Genomic DNA, 25,399 nt, shown 5'->3' with positions numbered 1-25,399 from the left:
CAAACGCAAATGCTATCACAGGCGAATTCCTCCTCAAAACTTCTATGTGCAAAGAAGTCTGGCAAGGCAGAGAAACAGTTTTGAAACTTTCTATTTCTCTTCTTTTAAAGCTATCTCCGGTGTTCAACTGTTTCCACACACTTACTCCTTGTCTAGGATAGAATATAATGCACTAGGTGATATGTCAAAGAGCAGCCACTGTATTCAGCATGGTCAACAGTAATTGATTTTATAGCACATGCAACAGTATCTTGTTTTGTGCTTGATGTAGCAAACATTACTGGTGTCCAGCCAGCACCTTACTAACTTTTTAAAAACAGATGAAGCAAGAAGTACTGCAAGCTGCTTTTATGTCATCTACGGGATGCCATCAGTGCTTTGCAAATGCCTGGGAGTCCCAAGTAGCAGGCAGGAATTGGCATCCCCTGTTTGCACATGGGAAAACAGAGGTAAAAGAGTTTATGGCTCCTGTTTCCAAAAGCAGTCGCTAGCTTTGGGTCTCTGTCTTTTTGGTGCCAAACTGTGAGAGTTTTTAATGTTCTGGCATCTGTGCAGAACAAAGAGCAACTGTTCACTGGTTTAACTGGTTTGACTTGTACACAGCTCTGTAGAAAAGGTACCTTAGTGTGAAGTCTGTGTAGCACAGTGAAGCAGCAGATGTTCCCTCCATCCCCATTGCCCATCAGGTCTGGATTTTAGAAATGCCCCAGTCGAAGCCAACAGTGTTTGCAGTGTCCGGTGCCGCTGAGAGCTTGGCCAGGTGTTAGATCAAATGTCTGGAGCTGAGCGTGTAACATTTTTTCAGATGTGCTTCTTGGTGATTTTTTTCCAGACAGATGCGGGAAGTCTGTGGTAGAGCTGGGAACAGAGCCTGTTCCTGTGCTGTGAGAGGCTGTGCGTCTGACAAGACACAGGCACAGCCCTACAAAGTAAATGTTGTGATTTCATGGCTGGAGCTGAATGGCACCCGACAGTTGCACCAGGGGATTTTTTTCCCCCAGTCTCCAGATTCACAGGCGTTCACACTGTGGCTAAAGCCTCAGAACCTCTGAAATTCAACAGGAGTAGTTTGGTGCTTAATTTTGCGTCAGTTGTACCAGTGCATCTTTGTATTCGTGTTTCTGTGTGCAGCTCAGTTACAGGATAGCCTTAATGGAGCATAACCAGGCAGGAAGGCTCAGGGAGCTGGTGAGATACAGGTGAAAAGCACATCATAGGGCTGAGCTTAATACCAGCTTGCACAGAAGAGTATTTTACACCAGGAGCAGTCTGTTGACTCCAATAGCATGTAGTAAGCTGCTTTCTGAGCTGGACAATGGAGTAAGGACTGGGCTTATGGATGGATGGATGATATATGCCGTGGCTTTGCTTGCTTGGTTGAGTTGTCTGGAAGAATCACTCCTTTCTTTTTTAATTCATTAATTGAGCTTATCCATGATGGGAGAGCTTGTCCTATTCTGTGTCTGAACATCATGTCCTCTGCTGGTGCTGGCTGCATGGCAGAGACTGAGCACGCTGCTGGGACTGCCAAGCCTGGGCAATGCCTCGCTGGCCCATCCGCAGCTGGGCAACACTTGTAAGGGATGGCCACGCTGTTGTGTGGACTGCATGTGCAGCTCCCTGCTGGTCTGTCTTTTCAATGTTTCAATCAGTGCAACTCTACAGTGCAGATTTTTCCGGCCTGCTGTTTGCATGAGTTCATGTTGAAAGCTTGCTTTCTCAAGACATTCTCTTTTATTTGCTTAAAATGTGCTGTTTCCATAGGTTACACCTGCTTTCAAGGATACTACCCAAGGGTAAACATGGAGAAGGCACAAAGCCAGCACCACAAGTGCAGTTTCCATTGGAAATGCAGGCAGGTATATCTGTACATGTAATAAAACGCTAGCCTCTGGGTGTCTGCTCTGTTCCCCTGCTCTGGGATGTGGTGAGGAGCACCCAGCCTCTGACAGCAGAGAGGGCCCTGGTCTCCAGAGCAGTGAGATGGCTTGGGCGGCTAAGCTCCCTAAAAAGAGCAGTTGAAACCACATCCCAGCCACCCCTCTGCCAGTACAGGTCAGGAATTGTGGCTTTTCTTGAGTAAAATTGCAGTCAGCCTTAATTTTATTTTCATTTCTGTTTTAGAAAATGCTAAATATTGAGCTGTCATTAGGCAAAAAGTAGCGAGAGGAATTTCAGACTGAAAAGCAGGACTTATACTTCTCATTTAGAAGGGAAACTGGGAAATTTTTTCAGCAAAACTGTTTCCATGGAAAAAGGTTGTTGAAGAACATTCTGGTTGAAAGTATTTCAGCCATCTGCCATAAGAAGGAGGTGAAAACCCCTCAGATCCTTCCCGCTGTGAATATGCAGGTTTTTCTGCAGTAAAAGGCTGAATCTTTCACCTGTGGTTGAAGCCTCCATATTTTGGGGGAGGGATTTTTTGATCAATATCACCATCACTGAAACATGTAAACGCAAGGAGTTTGCGTGAAACGCTAGCCGATACAGGGCAGGGAGCAGTCGTGGACTGGCAACAGGCTGGAATCAGTGACCTAATCAGCCATTTCCCTCTCTAATTGCTACGATTCTACGGCTTAAAGAATTACACAACGTGTATTTTAGTTGGAACAAGACACTATTATTGAGTAAAGTGCATAATAATTGTGTTTCAGGAGGTGAAATAAACGTCTATCACCAGGCACTTTAATCCATCATTGTACTTTGCTAAATTACTGAAATTGCACTACATTCAATACTCAAATTACTTGTAATAAAGTGATTGCTGAACTGACACTCACAAAAAGATGTCTAGTACCTACATTTGTTTTCTTAATTGACAATTTTAGGCTTCGATCTAGGGAGGGAGGAGCACCCACAGCCCTCATTTCAGTTGATAGGAATGGAGGGCACGTAGCTCCTTGCAGAGGCAGAGTCTTTTAGCACCGAAGGATCCTGCCTGCATGAAGTACCTCTGATTTCCTATAGCTTTCAAGTACTCACTTAGGTCACTGGATAGATCCATTTCGCCTACATTTACAAAAATATTAGATTTTGATACAAGCCTTTCTCGTAATGATATACCACTTGCTTATATTACTCTACAGTTTCTTCACTAGCCATCCGTTAGTGCCACATTTTGCAGACTGGGATAAATTACTTGACCAAGCATACAAAGCACGAAGGAAAAAGGCACGTTCCTCGTCCTGGATCTCCAATGGCACTTTGGAGATGTCCACAACTGTTGTTGTTTCTTCTTCCTGCAGTCCTTCCACCCTGCAGGATTTTAGTTGGCAAAAAGCAGAACTGAAATCACGAGCTCTTGGTTTCAGCTCCTCGATGTGACATTTAGATCCGGTCCACCTAGAAGAACAGTACTTTTTTGTTTTAGATAGTACTCCAAAGATGTTAACAAACTGTATAGTTAACTGATGCTGAGCTAAACTCAGTTGGTTTTTTAAACTTTAGCTAATGTATGTGGTCACATGCTTGGGAGAATACATAGAAATTTTTCCACAGGCTAAGCAATATCCTTTTGTAAAGGTGTATAACTCCTTTCTCATCAGACTGAGTGAACAGCTGAGGAAATTTCTGTTTTATACAGGAAAAAACATTTTGCAGTAATATGGAAATGATCATTTGATTATAGTTCACACGAATTTTATTACTGTCTCCTGTCCTTGGAAAATTGACTTGCTTTCTGAAGACCAAAACCTTCTTTTCTTTCTCAGGGGTTTTCCCAGCCTAGCTCAGAACAGATCTTTAAGAAATTTAATTGCAACATGTTAGAATTTCTCTTTGGAAGAGAAACACACACTCCATCCAGGAAACACTGAATTTAAGTCCTCTCTTGATGTTCCCATGGCCTCAGCCAAAGGGATGAAGCCTTTCTTCATGGCAGGTGACATAATCTGTAGGGTTTGCTGACTCTCTTAATGAAGTATCAAACGCCTTCATAGATATTTTTCTGCTTTTTCTTTACATGAAAGGAGATGTGAATGTCTCCTTCATCAGCAGTCACTATATAACATACTCACATACTGTAAGGTCTATTTAAAAAGTTTCAATAAACTAAGCAAATATGAGGAATTCTGATGGGAAGGAATTAAAGCTGTCCATTTTTTTCTTCCAAAATAAATATGCGAGTTAATCTGAAACAGTGAAGAGTACCAAATATTCATCCTATGTGCTAAAGTGACTCATGGTGAAGGTAGACAGTTTTATAGTGCAATTTCTTTACTTGTGCTGGAAATGGATAGCTTCCAAGTGACACTTATGAAACAATTAGCTGTTCAAGGATAATCAGATATGTATGAAAATGTAAAGATAAGCGATTTAGCTGTGATCTCAGCTGGAAAGTGGCTGAGGGTGGTGGGCCATACTCCACAGTAAAAATCCCCTTTCTTTTACTAAATGGCACTTTTGCTGAAATGTGCTGGATTCAAGCAAATAACGGCTCCCTTGACTTTCATTGCTAGGGTGACACACGACTGATTTGCATCATTAGAGATCCTTGCTGATGGCTGAACTGCTTTGCATATAAATGAGACCCAACCTGAACAGCTGCTCAACTGGTGGATGTGAAGGATTTACAGTTCTGGATCAGGTCCCTGCTCACCACCAGTCTCTGAGGAAACTCCACTCCAGGCTGCTGGAAAACATGTAATGTTTCATATCTACATGCCTGGAGTTTGGGCAGGGGCAGAGGTTGGGGGTTCAGATGGCCAAAAACATCTCAAAGACTTTTTACATTTTAGAGTTAAAATGCTCACTTTTCAGTCTTGCCCTCTCCCTTGAAATTATCATGCATGTGATGGAAGTGCTTTTTTACTCTCCACGTGTTGCACAGACCTGCGTCAGTGCCCAGAGAGATGATGCTTGTCTGTAAGAGATGAGCTACAGAGGTGAGGACCCAGCCAGCCTACCTCCATCATGGCCAGGGCAGCCAGGCTTTGACTGCCAGTACTCCATGGCCCAATGGATTTGCCAGCCCACGCACAGCTCCGGAAATATGTGTGCACCCTCTGTGCCTGTACAGTGCCAAGGCAGTTGCATGGAGGGGGATAGTACTGTCAGCATAGCAAAGGCTCTTCTGCTCCCTCCACAACCCGTTCATCTCCACATTGCCTAGGGTGGAGGAGGCAGCGGGAAGCCAGGAGAGCCTGAGGGGTCTCTGTCACTCCAGTGCCTGTCTGTATCGGTCCATGGGTGGTCCTCCATTGAGGTGTTTGTCCTTGTGTTCCTGTTTACTGGACCTCTCTGTGTTGTTGGCCATGTGTTTCTCCTTGAAGTGGACTGAAGACTCCTCGAAGTCTGCTCTGCCTTTGCAAACACACTTTGTGGGGGAAGTAGGAGAAAATGTGGTGATGGCTTCCTGACCCCAGTCTCACTTGAGCTGTACAGGAAGGCCCCTTAGGAAACCTTTTTCTGTGATATTTTCAGCTTAGTTTCCAAATCCCCAGAGGCCTGGTTAAGACTGGTAGGCAGCCAAGCCTTGAGTGACTATTGGTCTGCCTGAATCCTCCCTAAAGATTTGCCTGTCTGTGGAGCAAACCACATTGTCAAGGGCATTGTTAAGGATGTGTCAGAGATAAGAGTAGCTCTCAGCCCTGGGAGATCCAGAGAGCCTTGAGACAGTTTGGATCCTTGGCCAAAGCACCAGGGAGGCGTATATCCCTAGAACAGAGGTGGTGGTGTCCTAAAATCCAAGGACTAGAAAACACCTGCACTCTGTTTAATGTCAGAGCTATCACTGCCAGTGGTTGGATTCAGAAAAATATTTAGAGGGCTTCCAAGAAAGCATTTGTAGATTTGGGTGTACAAGCCTGTGAAAGTGTTTGGTCTCCTGGCAATGCTCGCACATGCAGACAAAGCATCTTGGTCTTGAAAGGATGCTTTAACACTGCTTATTCCTCCACTGAAGCTGGCAGAAAAGGGAATGAGCACTGTGATCCCATCAGCTGTGCAGTAAATCCCTGATGATACAAGGACCTGGGATGAAATCAGGCACCTGGCACCTCTGCAGCGAGTGTTAGGTGTGGAGCTACTGATGGTAAAATCCTTCTGATGCTGTTTATTGAGGAGGCAGAACTCAACCTGTTAGAAACACATCCTTCTTTCTTGAGTGTAGTTGGTTTTATCTCCAGGTTAAGAGGATGTTGAGATCCCAGATGGAAGAGGAAGCTGTTTGGCTTTCAGAGCTTTGTTTACTTATATAAGGCCTAACAAACATGGTTGTTAAGGCCCCCTAGGAGGTCTTTCTCATGAAGCTAGGGGCTATTGGATTAGGCAAATGAGAGCCAGAGATTTGCCTAATAGCTTGACAGGCCATGAGGGATTAGGCTCTTGTGGGCTGGTGTAAACTTGTGGGACAGAGGTGCTGTGGCATGGGTCTCTTCTTAGCCGTGGATAAATGCCTTGTCAATGTGGGTTAATCTTGTTTGCCTTGTCTTCCATAATGCTGCATTACAGGACACAAACTCCACCGATCACCATTGGAATTGAATTGTAGGCTTTTGTTTCATGCATGCACCTCCTGCATTACGCAGCACATTCAGCATTACAGGGGTCAGTAATCAACAGTAATTTTTAACTCGCATTGGTTCAAGCTCCTGAAATAGTTACTCCTTTGGGACCAAAGGTTCAGTTACAGCTGGCTGAAAACAGGTCCCTTTAGGGAGACCCCACTGCTGCCCACACGCTGCGAATCCATGGCTCCACACTCCGTTTTCAAACACTGGTATTAACCATGTCTCTCCCTCCCCAGTTAACCCAGATCCCCTTCCCCTGAGCTGGGATCCTGCCTTGTCATCATGCTGTGCTCAAGGCAGCGTGCCAGCACTGGAATGGCACCCTGTGAAGCCTGAAGGACACCCCCAAGAGAGCACCCACCCCTCCCTGGCACACTCTGACACCTTTCATTTGATTGAAAGTGGGAGTCAGTGGTGACTGTCCTCAAAGATAGTGGGCAGTTAGCAGTGGGGCTGAAGTGCCAGGGCTGTTAAGAGATTGTAAAGAAAGTGGACATGGGACTCCTCTGCTCCTGGGCTCCTTTACCTTGGTCTGATGGGGCAGAGGGCTGTGAGTGTGCAGGCTTTATAGAGCATCATGGCTTTTGCAGCACCTCTTACTTCTGCTCCTCGCCAACCCAGAGAAGAGCAGCCACCTCTGCTGGGCTACGTTTGCTCCCAGGGCACAGGCCATGTTTGTCTCATTGTGGTGTAAGGTCCATCCCATCCAGCCCCAGGTTTATCACACTTTTTAGATGTCCTCACATTTCCTCACTCCATATCTTCCCCTTGTCCTCTCTACAAGTACACCGAGAGCCCAGCAGTGCTGGGTCCAGCACAGGGTCTGAAGACCTGCAGCTGCCGGGGACACGTAGCCCTGAGTCTTGCTTGATTTATGCTTGTAGGAGCTAAGGGAGTCAGGAAATTTCACTGCAGCGCATCCCTGGGTCTGGAGGCAGCCTCCCCCGCAGCCGATTAGCATCTGCAAGGCACTGGAGGGGACAGTGCAGGTGGGAGGAAGACCTCAAGCCGGTCCCTTTTGCCCCACAATGGGCGGCATCTTGCTCAGTTGTGCAAATTGCCCGTGCGCTCTGGGAATCCATAAGCCCAAATTGCTCTTTAGAAAGCCCAGCCCCTCCTGCTCCCCCTCAGCACAGGGCTCACCCCCAGCACAGCCCCTCAGCCCTGTGCTGAGCAGGTGGCAGAGCTGCAGGGAGCGGGGCAGATGGGGACAGCATGTCAGCAGTGCTGGAGTACCAGGTGACAGCTTCCCATCGGCAGTGGCAGGGGAAAGTTTGCCTCGTGTGCACGTGCTAATGGCAGCCACCTGGGCTCAAAAACTGCAGAGATGGTGGTGTGCAAAAGTGCCTAGGTCTTGTCCCTGACACCTTCGCTTGCCCAGCAGAGAAAAGCTGCAGGTGCCAAAAGGGTTGTAAATAGAGACCTTGCAGGCTGGTCCTTCACTAATATATCCCCAAGACAGCATCGAGTCTTCCTGGGTGGATGGAAAGGGCTGCAGAGCAGGGAGGTGTTGTGGGGGTAACAGCAAGACCCTCATCAGCTGCACACAGCACGGTGGGTTGTGTCAGGCCCTGGGGCTTTCCCGGCTGTCCCACTACATGAAAAGCCATCCAGCTCCCATCCACTTCTCTGTGTCTTCCTTACCTTACAGGGAGTGGGAAGTTTTAAATTGCCATGTGAGCACAGAAGGGAGAAGCTCTTAGGAGGGGGTGTATAATAGAGGATTTTCCCTCTGTTCTACAGACCTCTGTTGCCTCCCTGCCTCTGCTCTTCCTACACCACAGCACCCAGCCCTGGGCAAGATTGAAGCTGGGAACCAAAAGCTGGCCAGCACAGCGCCCAAAACACACCAGGGCATCCGTGATACGATCCCAGAAGAGCCTGTACCAGCTTATAAATTGTCTGTGGAGTGGCACCTGGCAGAGAGAAGCACAGCCTGCCTCCACGGAGGTGGCAAAGGTTTGGGACTGAAGCAGTGAGAGGTAAGGTTCACTCTGCACAGGCATTACTGCCTGCACTCCTTCCTTCGTGCTCCAGCTTAGTCACGGCTGACCCAGGCGAGTGGCTTGGGAGAACAGGGTTGCACTGGCTGCCATTAGTTCTGCTTAGGGCAGAAAGGCTTCATCTGTTTTGGGCCTCCCCTGCTACCAGGCAAACGCTGTGCTCTGGCTGCAGAGTGAGATATGAGCTAAGTGAGCCTAAAGCTGCATCCTGACGCAGGCTAGCTTTGCACAGCTCTGGAGGCGCAGAGGTGGTCTAATGCACTTTATTACTGCTCTTTATTATCAGACTCCACTAATGAATTCTACTAATGCGCAAAACCCTGCATGACAAAGAAGCCTTTGATCTTCTTCGAGGCCCTTCCTTACTTCTAACCCCTGTAACATTTCCTGCTGTACCTGAGAAGTCCCATCTGGGGTAGACAGCACAATTCAGCAGGTGGCAAAAAGCGTATACTCCTGAAGCAAGCTAACTGAGCCTGGATGCTTCCTCTCCCAAGATCTCACTACTGGTTCTTGCACGGGGAGGAAACATTGCTCGTCACCAGGCCACGAGCTAGCTTGCGTTTTGGCCTGGAGCTCATTTAAATCAAGTTCTCTGGAAGCAGCCCCTGCTTTGCGAGGCAGTCCCAGGAGATTCCTGGGTTGGGGCAAAGAGGGCAATTGCTAGCTAACTGATGGAGCTGTGCATATCAGCCATGCTCCCACAGCCATCATTCCTCAAACACAAAGCTTCTGCCACCCTTCCTTCCCTAGGCACGGGAGCCTCATGGAGCAGTGCCATGAGCTTTTGTACAAAACTGACCCTGCAGGGAAGAGAAAAAGGAAGGAGAGAGCTCCTGCTGCCCTGGACATGATGCTGGGCAGCCCAGGGCACCTATCACTAAAAAAGTCTACGTTTTTTTCAGTCTGAGTGCTGGGCTTTATAGACAGAATAAAATATCATGCAGAGGGCTGCTTCTATATTGCCTGTGACTTTCACATGTCTTAATTTAAGAGTTTACAAATTGCATAGTCCTGGGCTAGCTTTTCTGCCTAGCAGACAGCTACCGAGTTCCCAGAAGGAAGTTCTTTGGCCACCTCCATCTGTACTGTCCAAATGTCTGTAGAAGAAATACCCTGGGAAGAGAACCTGTCACACTGTCCATCACTGAATACAGTGGGCTCTTACCTCTTGCTGTGCCTTTAGAGACCACTTTGTTCTCCAATCCCTTTTCTTTAACTGGCTCTGTCTTTACTTGTTGGAGTCCTTGTACTTAGACAAGATGCAAATTTTGCATAATAAAAGGGCTTCCTAATAGCCGGCAGTGCATCCTGCTGCTCCCTGTCTCCTGTTGCTGAAAATTAAACAGATGTAAAATTAGGAGCTGAATGTCTCTGCATCTGGGGGTCCTTGTGCAGAGCTGGAGATGAGAGTTTAAAATGTGCCTTTTTCCCAGGAATAGCAATTGAAGGGTTCAAGAAATGATAATCCCTAACAAACCTTTCTCCAAAGAATTTTGCTTAAATACTTTAAATCACACTGGATGTGTACATCTTTGCTCATAGCTTTACTTGCTTCTCTTGACTGCACACTCCACTGAAATCCCAGATCCTTCACTGAGAAATGCTTTTGAATGCTCCATCCCCACCTACACTTTTTGAACTTCTAAGGGGGACAAGCAAACAGAAGGGAAGGTTCACTGCAAGCAGAAAAGAAGTCAGCAATTTTCCTTCACCACAGGAGACTTTATGCAATTCAGCATCTGCAGGCCCTAGTGCTGTATTGCCTTGAGTAACTCATGTTCCTCGGCATGGTGTCCAGGCAGAACCAAGTCCTGGTCCAAAGCAACGCACACCAGTATTTTCTTTTCTTGGCATGCCCTAGTCCATCTCCTTACAATGGGCTCCCAATTGCTTGGCTTCATCTTAGGGTGGCAATCGCATAAAGAGGCTGTAGTAAGTGAATTTAATTTGTCTCCTGGCCTAGCAGCAGACCCTCTTGGGTGAATGCTCAGAGTTTGTGTTTAAAAGCTCACTGCAAAAAGTAGTATCCATGGCTGATTGAGCTCGCGGTGTATCCTGTAAATCTGCACTTCCCCGCTGTATTTGAGAACACTGGGTGTTGGGAAACCTTGAGAACTGTAAGTGGAGAAGGAGCCCCATTAATTCCTGTCTAGACTGGCTTCTGAGCCCAGGTTCCAGAGATGAAAGGGCACTTTATTAAGACAGGGCATAAATCCACTCTGCCAACAAGTCCACACTCCTCTGGATTATTTACACCTCTCTCCCTCCCTCTGGTCATTGCCTGTCCCTATATAATCTACATTAAAGTTCTGACAGGATTAAGCCAATATATCTTAACCTTTAAATATCAGGCTCTGTGTGCTTTCGTTTCCACTGTGTCACAAAAAAGACTTCACGTTTTTACAGATAGACTGAGAAAAAAGTAGGTGTCTAAGGAAAGGAGCTTGTTGTTATGACTGAGAGATAAAATGTGTGCTCAGAGGATTTTATTACAAATGTGGCCTTTGCCGCACCTACGGCTCCTCTCCCTGATGCGTCTGGCCCCTGTATGTCACTAAGGGCCAGCCAGGGGCTGTATGCATGGAGCCATCTGGGCTCCGAGCATCACCTTTCTGGATGCGAGGTGACAGCCCCTTCCTGATGCGGGACTGTCCTCCCTTGCACGATGTGCTCAACTGCTAGGGACGAGGACTGAGGGGGTGTGGAGGGCACGGGCAGTTTAGGATGGAGGCTCTGAGGAGGGCAGGCTTTTTTCCTTCAGAGGTCTTACAACTTTTCATTGCTCTTGTGGTTTTGCTCCTTTATTTTCTGTCATTGGAAAGTTCCTATAGATCATCCGTGGGTGTTTTGCTTCTTATGGAAAGAGCCACAGCACTGTATGAGCGTAGTAGATCCTGTCATCTCATGTCTGCGTGAGCTTCCCCACCTTCCCTTGCAGCCAGGCAATGGGGAGCAAACAGTGCTTATGGAAAAGAGCCTCAAAGGGACTTTGCACAAATATATTTTTAGGCTGAAAATGTAAAATGTGCATTCACTGTATCTCTGCAACCCCTGGCTCATGGTTCATTTCTGGTGTAGGTCCTGTTGAGCCATAGGACTGAGGGGTGAGAGGTATAGCGATGTGGAGCATTAGTGAGGTGGGTGCTGTGCACTGAAACGAAAGGCAGGCAAGGTGCCTAAAGCTACAGTCAGCAAAATTTCTGGATGATGTGGAAGAGCTGCAGCCTGCAAGGTGACATCCAGGCACTACTGCAGGACTGGAGTTTGTGCTTCCCAGGCATCTGTGTGTCACCAGTAGCAGAGCAGATCAATACTTTGGCAAGAATGACTAATACTTTGGATTAATTTGTTTGAAAGAAAAGATGAGTTCACAAGCAAGCTCTAATGCCGGACTACCTTCCTGTTGCAGGCCCTATGCGTTTTCACTGTTACTTGATACATCCAACGTGATAACAGTGTGTGATGATAGAGCTGCACAACGCTTGGAGCTGTGTGACTTAAAGACATGCTGCAGATTTCAGCACATCGTGGCAATGACAGGCTAAGGAAACCATGAGTCCTGTTGAAAGGACACTCTTGAATTTTTGTGCAGCCAGACAGAGATCTCCATAGTGTCAAAGTCTGCTCAGGTCTGCATTTCAGCTGACTGCAGTACTTGCAATCCTTTGGTATTAATTTTCTGTTGCAGTTTTAGCAAATGAGCTTACTGGCACGGTCAATTCGAAGTCATTAGCAAATGTTTACCTAAAGTGAGTTTGAAACCTATAAAAAGGACCATTTGAAGTGTTTCCAAGATTTGCATTCATTTGGCCAAAGAAATCATGATACCTGACTTATGTGTCCAGTCCAACGTAACCAGGCTGCTCCAATTTTGAATTCAGTGTTTGCACTGAACTTGAAAAACTGTTTCCAAACCAAGGCTCAGTCAGACTACAGAAATATTTCAAATAGATACACAAAAATAAATCAAAAGCTGCTTACATACCTGAAGAGGAAAAGAGAAAAAAAAAATCACTGAATATATTATTCAGCAGCTTTCTTATTTACAGCTTACTTTTTTCAGCAGCATTAAAGGTCAGTGTCATCTCCCCATTAAACACCCAGCTTTGTCTCTCCATATGCTGTAACAGCTGATAGTGCAGGTAACGTACCTTGAGTTTTGCCTTTTTGCTTTTACTGTTGAGTTTATTGTTATATATTTGGGGACTCAGTAAACAACAGTTATTAAGCAGTTTCTATCCTTTCCCTTCTCGCAGCTCTCTCTGAGCTGGAAGAGCACAGTATAATCCTCACATCCTTTCTGCTCATACAGAAAAATTTCCTGTGCCTTGTTATCTTTTTTCATTCCCAGGTTTGTGTCGGGATGAGCAGAGGGCTCCAGAGCTCCAGCACACAGCTGAGCACAAGCCTGAATAAGACAAGAGCCTTATTGAGCCTCTCCCAGCGAGGAGCCTGTGTCCCCCAGCACCCGCCGGGCACAAGCCATCGTCCTCTGTGTGGGGAGAGCACGTGGCGGCTGCTGGATGCAGGGATGGGGCATGCTGCGTTTGTGTTAAGGACAGAGCTGGAGCAATAGGCTTTTGTGTAGCAGAAATAGCCCACAGAGTCCCAGAATTACTTCCCACTGGCTTTCCTTTGGTTCATCAGTTTCAGTATCTCGGTGGGTAGAGTCAGCAGAGTGTCTTAGAAGCCATCTGTTAGTCTGGCCTGGGAGAGAAGACTGAAATACTCAAAAGTAGGCAGCGTAGGGAGAAAAATCTCTAGAAAGTAGCAGATTTTTTTTCCATTTTATGGAGAATATTTTCACACTTCCACTAGTCTAAACTCACCAGGAATTTTAGCAGGAACAGGCTCAGTTTCATGTTAGTGTCTTGCTTTTCCAGTTTTTTATACAGAGACTCTTGCATCAAAATTGAAAGACAGCATATATGTGTAAGGGCTGAGTCACTATTTACCTGCCTGACTTTAACCTGATTAACAGTGTCACTAAATCTTTATGCTCTGTGTTGTAGGGCAGTGCTGTGATGGCAGTGTGTGTGAATACACTGGATAGCTTGAGATTGGGAACTGCTGTTAGTGGGCTTGTCGCTGTGGCACAGAGCACAGCACAGTGCTCCCAAAATGCAAGGTAATTGCCAGGACAGATGGCCCAGGAGGACCTTCATCTGTCCCTGATGATATCTGAGCTAGAGAGTTTGACAGCATCACGAGTGTCCCTGCATTGCCACATAGTCATGTAGTTGGCTTCAGTGTAGACATGCTCTGTGTAACTATTTTGGACTCTGTTCCCAAGCATGAAGAACAGAGGCTTTATTATCTAAATACTCCAATACATCCTCACATAAGGGCAGCAGATGGGCTAGTGCGGATCACAGGAACAAAAAGCTTCCCCCAACCCTCTATCCGCTGGATGTTCCACTGGTTTTCTTGCAGGTACCTAGAATCACCTCTCCTTTCTGCAGGGCACAGCTCTCCAGCTCCTTACAAACCCAGACAAGTGCTTGGGCACCTCTGTTCTGCAACGGCTGGAAAAATGGCAGGTATTTCCCATGAGAAGTTGTGAAATAATTTTTAAAACATTGAAAATTTCAACAATAAGTGGATAAAAATATAATACTTAGCCATGAAACAAAATAAATGTTGTTTTATAACCCACCATCCTTCATCAGATAATACTGCTGAAGTAAGAGCTCCTGCCAGCTGGCACATGTCCCAGCTTTCATTTCCACCAGGAAGTGGGGAGAGAGAAGGAAACGGCTGGGATCCTCCAGGAACGTGCTGACATGGAAAACCCCACCACCTTTGTACTGGAAAGATACTGCAATCACCTCTTCTAAGGCAATGTTAAATAAGAGCTGGGGAGAATTATCCACAAGGCACAGAATTCTTGTAAACTTTTGCTATCTAGCCAGGTGGGGAGACATTTTTTTCCTTTGTTTAACTTGCCTGTTATTTCCTCCTTCTGGCATTTATTAATCTGACTGGTTAACCATTGAGTCCAGCCTAAAAACAGATCTCATCACAAATCCTGTTCTCCACGGTGGACTTGGAAGAGGCTCTGGCTGAAGAAACTCGCTTCTGCTGTCTTCACTCTGAAGGGCAGAACTAAATGCTGGAGATAGATGTTTACCATGAAATTCACGCTAAATGTTTCCTGTTTGGAGCAGCCAGTAATGCTAGAGACACTAGGATTTCCATTTGTAGACAAGCTCTGTTTTGACAGAGCCCTTCACGATTCATCAACAATTTGGGTGCTCCTGGCTATGCAGTATTCATTGCACCCATCCCACTCCTGATAAACAGATTCAGGAGCCCTAATCACAGGGGCTCTTTAATTGTTTCTGATCTTTATCTCTTTCCCCCCAAGGGTTTTTTTCCTGCGGGAGGATCAGTGTTTCTCTTTGAACTGACTTTTCCTTTCAACATTTATCATTCGGGACCGCTCAAGTGCTGTTTCAGTGCAGAAGCTGCTTGCAAACTATTTGTAGCAGCTGCTTTTTTGGCAGTTTGCTCTTTGCAGTGCGTGATCCCTCACTTAAACCACCCGACATTGCCTTTCCCTTCCGACTGTGCATGAGACCCCTGCACCACACAACTGCTTCTGGGAGAGCTGGGCTTGACCCCAGACCTCCTGTCTCTGGTTGTTTCATATCTGGCCCTGGGGCAGTATTTCCAGCGTGCTTCAGGACCACAAGCCTGTAAGCACGGTCTGTGAGCAGCGTGCTGAGTGACTACTGAGAGGTGAACCGCAGCCAGGTGTGATGTTCAGGCTGGGGGCTGATACCAGCTCCAGTGGGACTGTCCGCACCCCTGGGGGCTGGCCTTTCAGCCTGGAAGTTTTGCAAAGAAAGCCTCAGAGCAGTTGGAAGGTGAACATGTGTTTGTGATAGAGGAACAAGTGAAAAATAGCATGAGGCAGAAAGAGAAAGTAAAGCTACAGGCTGCTTCCATCAGCAGAGTTGTTGTGTCCTATGGCTTATGTGTGTTTTTTTGTCACATGGGGATAATTACTTGATCCCTCTTTCCATTTGCATCTGATTATTAAAACCAATAATGCATGCATTGTCCTGAAAGTGATTTACATGCACAACTTTTCCTATATGTTGGTAGCTGACAGAACTGCTCAGGTCTGAGAAACTGCAAAACCCCATGTTGCTGTCACTGTTCCTGTCCAACAGCTCTGCAGCTCCGGTCTAATCTCCACTGGTCCCTACCTGAGCGGTTCCTGGAGGAGAACCTCACTGCACACCTGGGAGTCCCAGCCAGGCAGGATGCAGCCAGGGCAGCTCTGTCAATATTGACTTTGCTGCAGGCTTTGGTGCACAGTGATGGTTATCTTGTTCACTAGGTAAGATTTAGCCCGTTAGCACAAGTGTCTTTGAAGCCATTAAATACACAAAATGGATGGAGTGGAAAAGGGGAGGGTCCTTTCAAACGGAGGCGTGTTATCAGCCCGTGCAGGTTACACAGACCAAGACCTGCACTTTGGACTGCATACTGGGGTGTACTGGGCGACAACTGTAAATGGGACTTTTGCAGGGTGATCTCTGTCCACCACACTTGTTTGCTTCCCATATAACTGTCTCCTCCTCTCCCCCACATCGAGGGCACACCAATTTGCAGGGTTTTCTTTCCTGGTGCAGCTGTGCAGCCCTGCTTTCCCAGTTCTGGCATTAGGCTGGATGAAAACTTTCCACCTGTAGATGTTTGCTTTATGGGAAGGAGCTTTTTGCACAGCATGAAACTTTCCATTGTGTTCACAATCGGTTTTGGGCAAACTAATTCAAGGTGAAAAAATCCTGTCCATGAGAGCTGACTCCATGGGCAGTAGCACCCCTGGGCACAGACAGCCTCGCTCCTTGCCAGAGCTGGGCCCCAGGGGCAGGAGTGCTGCCAGCAAGGGGTGGCACAGCCTGACCTTGCAAGTCTGCCCGCAGAGACACGCTGCTCCGAGGAATGGAGTTATGTTGGCTCAGGTCAGGACAGCTGGAAATTCAGGAGAGAGCCCAGCGATGGTCTGGCCTGCTGTGTGCAAAGCCCTGGCTGCTTTCCCCAGCAGGGAGTGGAAAGCTCACAGGTAGCAGAATTTCCTCCCTTGTGCGCAAGCCAGCTGCTTTCCTGGTAATGGAGGGAGCTTGTATTTGGCAGCCCCTGAGTTGCCAAAGGGCTGGGCGCTTATGTCCCGAGTGAATCCTGGTCCCCCCGTGCTGTGCGTCTGCCAGCACTCACCAAATTTTCTGCAGGATCCACAGTATTCATACGGCTGCTTGCTAAAAGGGCTCTGTGTTCACTGCATTCGTCCTCTGCATGCTGAACTAAAAGGTGGGATCTTTCGAGGAAGGCGATAACAAGCTTTCCATTAGTGCAGAAAAAGTGTTTGCATGGTGTAAGCAGCGTGAGGTCCTGCATGGTGACTGTTTATAGACACGCAGTGCTCTTGGTTCACTCGGTGCTGGGGAAGCACAGGACGCACAGACCTTGCTGGCCTTCAGCTGTGCCTGATGTGTAAGGCGACATTTAAACCAAGAGGAGGAACTGCAATTGGAAAACAAGGCCCACTGGTGTGTCGCGTTCAGGGTAGCTGAGCTGGCCTGAGATGGGCGAGTTACACAGCTGTCCTGGCTATAAAAGCTGACAGGGGGAGCAGCCTGGCTTTCTGCCATGGAAGGGAGATGGGGATGGGGTGCTCTGAGGCAGGGAGGCTTTTCTGGGGATGGGAGCTTTCTGTCTTTGGCTACAGTCCAGGAGCTTCTGTGTTAGAGATGAGAGAAAGGGAGGCGAGAAGAGAGTCTCTGAGATCAGACTTAGGGCAACAGAAAAGTGATGGACTCTAATGAGAGGCTCCAAATAGAAAATGGAGATAAACCTACGTGGGTGGCATCTGGCCTAGGACTGACTCATGGGTGTCTCTGGAGATACAGAGCCTCTAGCTCACTGCCCTCTTGTACTGCAAATAATCTTGTCCTCCTAGAGAAAAGGCTCTGAGGAGAAAGGTTTGGGGAAGGGGATGTGCTTGGATGAAAAGAGGAGGCAGGGAGCTATCAAAAGCTTTCCTGAGATGAACTGTGTTCTGGTGGGTGCACGCAGTTCCTGTGCTCATCTGACCTATCCTGCAAGGTGGTGGCATGGCAAATGCGACAGTTTTCACGCTGCCCAATGCAAAATGAATGCTGATAGTTTTATATTGCTTCCTTATGTTATAAACCAACCTTCAATTCATGTTAATAGCTTGATATGGGACTTCAATGTTCTAAATTAGAACAAAACAGCAGTGCCTCTGTTATTAGTAGGTCTTTAGCAACCAGGACAGGTTTAATCATTGAGTGGATAAATCTGCAGTTGGATTAAAGCCTAATTACCCTGTGATGAATCACTCTGTAATATTTCATACAAAGCACTAGGTTTACAACCAAGCCTAAGTGGGGAGGTCTGCAATGTCTATTGTTGCTCTCAGGTCACTGATGCACATTCCTATTTTAGCTTAATTCCGGTGCTTTAAAGGAAAGTAGGGGAAAGAAATAACTTACCAGTTCTGTCAAAGCAGCACAAAGGTATTTCACTCTAGCTTTTTTCCAACTAGAAAATAAGCCACCATGTTTTGCCCTCTTTGCCTGCTGCAAGCCAGAGGCCGTTTCAGGACTGCTTTTACGCTGCCGTCTGAAAGCTTGGCTGCGAGTCTGGCTTGCTTGGCAAAGGCTAGAGCAGCGCCAGGCAAGCCGGCTTACGTGGTGACCTTAGCGCTGTGGCTGCTCTTGCCAGAGGCAGTTAATTTCCCTAAATGCCATTCCTCAAGGTATTTTTGAGGGGCTTGTTGGTAACGACCTGCTGGCTGTGAAGTCCTGCCTCCAGCCACCAGATCAGAGGTTTCTCTGCAATGTCCAAGGGTAAAGCCGAGGGCTGTGTTGTTGTTAAAGCTGGGAGAGGGAAACGTGGCCCTGGACTTAGTCTGTTTGCTAGGGGAGGCAGATTATGTTTTGCTGGGTTTTCCCATTAAATCCCTATCTCCTAATAAAATACTACAAGAAAAAATTCATTGTTCCTGCCAAATTTAACAGGAAATTGAGAATAAATATTTTACTTCAGCAAGCTTGCTTTTTAGCAGCCCAAGCTTTTCCTGGGGGTGGGTAGACGCCTGCTTGGTCTATCCTTTAAGCCAGCCCTGGCAGAGCAACTCACTGCAGGGGGCTGAGCCCTGCTTGAGACCACACTGGAGCCAGGTTTTCTGAAGGGGATGCAACTCTGACTGCTGTCACACTTTCCCATTCACCTTCTACAGGCTTTTCTCACAGCTGAGCTTAAATACAAGGAGAGGAATATGAGTTTTGCCTCCAAACATGAAATCACCTTTGTGTAACACCAGTTTGGGGCAAAAAAAGAAGGTTTTTAGCCCTGGATGTATTAGTAGAGATACCAAGGGCACTGCTGTGCTGTAGGAAAGGGGCTGAACACACAAGAGGGGGTAAATGAGCTGACACAGAGCGGCAATCACAGTGTGGCAGCTATTGATGAGTCCTGGCCTGGGAACAGCTCTGAGAGGAGAGTCTCTGCTGGTCTGCAGAACTGCTCAGGATATGGCAGTACTCCTCATCTGTCGTGTTGTGCAGAGAGAAAGGAACAGCCATTAAAAGTGATAAACAGTCTTAATGGTAAATGGGAAGCCCAGATAATAGAGCGGGAACAAAATGCAGTTTTACTGCATCTACTAGAAAAAGAGATCTTTTTAATTCACAGGGAGAAAAATTACTAATGCAGCCCAAAAGCAAGGGAGAAGGCAAGTGGTGCATAATGAAGTAAATAAACTATTCTGTAATAGCCTTGTTAAAGCAGCAAAGGATGGTTTTACATGTGGATTTTTTTTTTGCACAGGTGGCAAGGAGGCTGATGTGGGAGAGGTGGCTGGTACTCGGGAGGGCACAGCAGCCGGCAGCTCGCTGTTCTCACAGTGTGACCAGCATCCCTGGCCAGCCCTGCTGCCTGAACAAAAGCTAGCCTTCCCACCTCCTGCACAGTATGAAATTAAGTCACCAAGACTACGTGAGCCCATCCAGGTCCTTTACGAAAGTTGCAAATGGCTGTGGAAACAGCCAGGGTATGGGCCAGGGCACAGCAAAAGTTTGCCAGCCACCCCCTGTGCGTGGGGGTGAGCGAGCTGGAGGAGGGGTGACGAGATCCCCGGCACCATCTGCACGTTCTTGTAATCAAGGCTGAGTCAGAGCTGGAAGAGGTCGTGTTTTTTCTAGCTGAAGGGAAACTTCTGCCATGTATTCACCTGCCTCTCAGTGCCTGCCAGCTCTTAAGCTGGACGTTCCAAAGCCCACACGCAGTATTTTCACCAGATGAGCTAAAGTCTTCTCTAAGCGTATAATATTTTGCTGCACAGCATCATTTCAGGTCTTTCTGAGAAAGCTTCATCCCGGAGGAAATCTCTTCGTTTGCCTGTTTGTTTTTCTTCTCTTGCCTCATGGAATCAGACCCATGTCTTCCAGAAGGCACCATCAAGCTGAAGCTTGAGGAGGCCTCTCATTTTGGCAGGTCTCCCAAGGGGCTAAAACCGGGGCAGCATTTCATCTGCAACACCATCCCAGGGTCCTCCAGGGCCATGGGACAAACCCCCAGGGATCAAGCCCATACCTCTCCTCGAGCCCTGCTTCTGCTCAGCTGCACAAGTGGCTTGTGCCCTCACCCCATCAAGCCCAGAAAGCCCATCTCTGGCCTGCCCATGCTTCCAGTTCTTTATCCCAAAATTTCTGGGGGTTCCCAGAAACTTTGGCAGCACAGCTCTGGCTTGCATAGCCACCCTACTTGTGCTATGATACAGGATCTTCTCAGCAGGTTTTGCTGCAGCCCCAAACCTTAGTCCTGTTGAATGTCCCAGACCAGACAAGTTGCCCTTGATTTTCAGTTCCATAATACTTGCTCAGTTGTAAGAGAAATGCTTGTGGTGGGAGTGCTTTCAATTCCAGGGAACACCAAGCAGGGAGCACTTACTTTTCTATACTATTTTTAAAACAACCTATAAATCCGTCCATGGAGATGGAATTCCCTGTTAAAACTGTAGCTTTTTTTCTAAAATCTGGTAGAAAAGGCTTTGTTTTCTGTTTAGCTGTTTAGACAGTTAAAATCGTTCCTGTACGACCTGCAGGTTTCATCCTGCTATGTTCTAGGGGGACTTTTCACAGACTACAAATTAAACTAGATCAACAGTCTCATATGGACACCAGAGACGTAATTATAGCTATAAATGAAACGGTATTTCTGCTGTGCTTGACAGCAGTAAAATGCAAAAGAAAAGCTGAAAACAAAAGGGGAAGAATATCAGAAAGAATGAAAAGTAAGGGATAGGAGGGATTTAGACAAATGCACTAAAGGAGGCATCTTCCTCTGAGGGATTTGGAAATCCAACTAACAGATTCATCAGGGAGAAACAGAAAATAAATACTGTTGACTATAAAGACCGGGTCTTTTTTGTTCCCTAACCCTACATCAAGGATGATTCAGGCAGCCTCCTAGAAGAGAGAAAATCCTTTGGCAAATGTTAGTGAAACCCTGGATTTACGACATGCAGCTCTGCGAATCTCTTCTTTCTGGCCAAGCCATCCTTGGGATTGGCCTGTATGAAGGAGAGTGGGAATGCTGGGGAAAGTTGCTTGTAGAGCTTTTCATGTGGTTTCCATGGCTGGAAAAGTGTGGCTCGGTTCCCTGCCTCCTTGTAAGTGGTCAAAACAGCTGTTTTATTTAAAGCGTGGCTTGAAGTCTCAGGTATGTTACGGGAAACCAGCACGGCAGGGAGAGAGACCAGATCACATGCAACATGCAGCTCTGGGAGATCACTTGTTTTGCTTGAGGGTCTTTGCAATGGGCTGGACTGAGAAATCTTGATGCTGGCAGCCCTTTGCATGCTGCAGGTTCCCAGGATGCTAGTAAGAGACTGTATGGATGCCATACGGATGATGTGCATAGATGCTGCACTGGGATCTGAGCTGCTGCTTTTGTTTGCTCTGCTTTGGTTCCACTGTAAAATGGGAACAGGCACTGATTTGCTTCCAAGGGACAGAGTCCATTCCTAGGGCTCCTTATTAAGGCACTTAAATGCAAGCCCCCACTAAGATACCTGGAGATCTGCTCCATGTTTCTTGGTCCTCAGTGAACGGTGCTCTCTACTCTCAGCCAGCAAATGAAATATATGAGCTGCAACAGCATGCACTGCTAGATATTGGGGAGAGAGGGAAATGCAATAGCATGTCAAGTCAGGAAACCTTAGTAGTCCTCCAGAAATAAGAGGGGCATCCTCCAGTGTGCACAGGCAGTATTCCCTGAGCATGTGGCCGCTGGCAGCTGTGAGCAACAGCCCAGGCAGTCATGCTCAGCTCCCCTCTGCCTGCACCCTGCTCACCCTGCTCTGCCCGTGCTCCCAGGAGCAGCATGCTGGGACCATCCGAGTGCCCACCCTGGGGATGGCTCCTGGGGCACGACGGTGTATCACAGTGTTGGGCTGCTCTGTCACTGGGTAGAGCCATCCCAGTGCATTTGTTGCTCCCAGTTGCTGATCTCAACAACCATGCTTTTATTTCTGATTGCTCCTGCTCCCCGTGTTCGTAGTTGGTTGTCCTTGTGGGTGAGCAGGTCCCCCCCGCCAGCAGTTTCACTGCTCATCAGTCCTGCTAGCTGGGTTTGCGCTTGGCTGTGCTCCCCTGACTGTTTTCCCTCTCGCTCCTACCAGCTGTGTTTGCAGTCTGATCTGTCCCGCCGAGTCCCTTCCATAAAGAAGCAGGAAGGGAAAGGAGGCAGGAAGATACTTTTTACCCAGCTCTCAGACATGAAGTCATCAGGTTATTTGGCTACCTGAGTCCAGCTTTCTCGAACTTGTTGGCAGCACAGGACACAGTCTTGACAGACTGGACTCGCTATTTCTTAAGCAGAGCACAATGCCGCTTTGTGCGGGGTTCCTCGACCGGCCAGGTTAGGTTTTGTTTGACAAAGCCTCTTTAAATTTCATTTTTTCCCTCCATGGAGTTGTGAAGAAAAAGATTTCTTTCTTCATTCACTCAAACCTTAGCCTTGAGTTTGCTCAAAATAGGTCTGTGACCCTAGAGCTAAGTTTCAGGTTTGCAAATAAACCTGTAACCCAGGCAGCCTGGGCATTTTGTCATCAAATTTGTGGACAACAAAGATGCTATGATTTCAAACCTAGAGAAGAAAGATGGGGCTGGGAAGCCAGAGAATTACAATTTACTCCAGCATCTCCTGCAAGCTTTGTGTAGAAAATTACGCCATTGCTCTGTATGCAGCTTCCTCATGTGTCAAGTGGCATGAAGCAGTTGCGAGACATCTCACAGGAATGGTGTAAACCTCTCCCCATGTTTCCAGAGTGCCTGAGGTCCTCTCATAAAGAGGATGAGAGAAGTGAGGGGGATGGAGGGAGTTTCCTCTGAAAAGGGGAGTCCAGAATGAGAAACACATTCAGCCACTGCAAACAGCAAAAACACACGCGCTTTGATTCCAGGAGCCAGACCATGCGTGCCTCACATGTGCAGCTGCCCAGATTTATGGCCTGTTATCCTCCGAGGCAATTACTGGGGTTTGTTGTGGGGATCTGCATGAGCGATGCACAGGTTGCCCACATAGCCTGGCCTTCTGAGAAATGACACGGTGCTCGCTCCGCCAGCGCTCGCCATGTGCTGCAGCCGGGAGCAGCTGTGCTGGAAAACCACCACAGAGGAAATCACAAGTTAGTGAGTCACTGAGACTGCTGCCAGCCTGTCAGGAGTCTCTCCATAACTCAGCTTTCATGTGCCTCTGCTTCTGCACTGAAGCAGGCTCAGATGCCACCTTGAACGGCAGAACGGTCGCTAGCAGGTGAGGAAGGAGTCGGACCTGGTTTTCGTTCTCCGGTCCCAAAGGGAGGCGAGCGCTGCGGAGGGGAGACGTCGCCCTGGCAGCCCTGAGCACCAGCTCCCACGCTGCTGCAATGCACCCAGCGCACCCCTCGAAGCTCAGAGGAGGTGTTGCCCCACGCCCCTTCACCCTGCCCAGGAAAGGTGCTGCGTGGGACATGGCCACGAGCACACTGTTGCCAGGATGCTTCTGGCCCAGCTGCAAACTTCAATATTCAGGTCTTCCCAAAGCTGTTTATGGCTTTGCTCCAGCTGTGGGGTCCAAGTGGTTCCGGCTTTATCTGTGCATTGGGAGACCGCTCTTATCTGTGCATTGGGAGACCGCTCGCAGCTGCTCTGGCCCAAGAACACACTCCTGTGCCTTGGGCTGGACTGCATTTCCACCACTTGCATCTATGAGAACCAGGAGAAAGCTGTAAGTGTGCTAAACAGGCCTTCAAGCAGAAGCTTTGTAGCATGTGATGCAGGCTCTCATGCATTAAGCCAGCGGGCAGAGTAAGGGCTTTCCTTTCCAAAGTAAGGGCTGGGCTGCCCACGGGCCCCAGGGCAGAGGTGCTTCCTGCACACGGAGGAGGCTCCTGGAGACCAGGCTGGAGGCTAAACGCCTGGGAGAAGAGGGCTGGTGCTGTGCTGCGGGCCGCAGAGCTGGCAGGGACAGTACCGCCGTCTGCCCGCTGTGCCACGGAGCCGGGCTGCCTCCCTGGGCCTGCCTGCAGCCGCTCCTGCCTGCGCCCCAGAGACAGCCCCCGCTCATCCCCCAGCCCACAGCTTTAAATGCCTCTCTTCCTTAATCCCTGACAAGTGAGGAGCGGGATGCAGAGCAAAGCAGTTCCAAATGCTGGGGGCTCTGGGCTGGGTCGTGCTCCCCTTAAAGCCAGCGGCAAAATCCACAGGAGGCAGAGGTGCTAAGATACTCCCTGGCTGAGTATCCGATGCTGTTTTCCTTGGAAGTGAGAGGGGGTCCGTGAGGTGCAGTTTTGTCAGTGAGCAAGACCAGGTATTTTCAACATCAAAACAGACAAGAGAGTGAGAAGCATTTTCTGTGGAAACATAGTTGGATAAAGCCTACATTTGGGATTTGTGCACAGAAATGCTTTTACTGCTTTCTTTTACAAAAACTGAGCAATAATTCTTGTTTTGGGACTAGAAGCTTTTCAAGCAATGAAGCTATTCCCTTAAAATCTCAGTTTTAAAGCAGTCCATTCTGCACCGAGTTTTTGGACGAGTTCTCACCGCGTTTTTCAGCCAGGTCTGTGCAGCACATGTTCCCCTCAGCAGCAAGGAGCGCTGCTCCCACCGCTCGAGAGGCGGGGAGCGCTGGGGGATCTGCCCAGTGCTGCCTCCCAGCCTTCTCCATTTTTAGACCTGTTTGTGCTCGTAGCACCAGTGTGTGCTCAAGTCGCCGTCAGTGGAAGATCCCCGCCGCGCTCTGGCTCTCGGCTGGTGACAACCACAGAAAGATCACAGTGCCGGGGAGAGGTGCTGGGGAGGGCACTTGACAGCAGGGTAGATTCTTAGCTAGGAGTCATGCTGCCTTGCATTTTTGTTCTTTGATCAACCGTGATTTAAATTGATACTTGGACTTAACTTGCTTTAACTTACACGTGCAAACTAGCCCAAAGTAGACAGGTCCCTTGAACTGCTCAAGGATGCCTCCAGATGAGCTCTGGTGAGCCTTGATGAGGCAAACTCCCTATTTTCTACCCGCTCTGTGCCCTCATGGGAAGCACCTGTAGGGTGTAGGTTGTTCTCTTCAGCTGACCAAAACTCTACTCAAAAGCCCAATTTGGGACCTTCAGATTTGAAAAATTGGGTCTCACCTTGGGCATGGCAATGGGCAAACTTCCCAGGCAGTGTGAGAAATGCTCATGAAATATAAGATACCTTTTCTCAGTGGCAGCAGTAATGCTGGCTGACATCATGAGCTGGTCGTTGATTCCGTGAAAAGGCAGCATGGCCAAAGCTCGCAGCGGCTGAAGCCATTTATGAA

At 47.9% G+C, this 25,399-nt stretch overlaps 1 long non-coding RNA gene across 1 annotated transcript in view; it reads left to right on the top strand.

Moving 5' to 3' along the window:
* Positions 1-25,399, top strand: part of LOC140653901 (uncharacterized) — a 44,419-nt gene that overhangs the window by 5,548 nt on the left and 13,472 nt on the right. Inside the window, exons 4-9 of the long non-coding RNA XR_012043270.1 lie at positions 1,765-1,855; positions 4,458-4,641; positions 8,253-8,491; positions 11,925-14,055; positions 14,185-14,427; positions 15,626-15,863. This is a non-coding gene — a long non-coding RNA (uncharacterized lncRNA). The remainder of the gene's footprint in view (positions 1-1,764; positions 1,856-4,457; positions 4,642-8,252; positions 8,492-11,924; positions 14,056-14,184; positions 14,428-15,625; positions 15,864-25,399) is intronic.

The sequence above is a fragment of the Ciconia boyciana genome, chromosome 7, assembly GCF_034638445.1.
Source record: "Ciconia boyciana chromosome 7, ASM3463844v1, whole genome shotgun sequence".
NCBI classification, from domain to species: domain Eukaryota; kingdom Metazoa; phylum Chordata; class Aves; order Ciconiiformes; family Ciconiidae; genus Ciconia; species Ciconia boyciana.
Note: the sequence above shows the minus strand (reverse complement) of the source record. Positions and strands in the feature narration are given on the sequence as shown.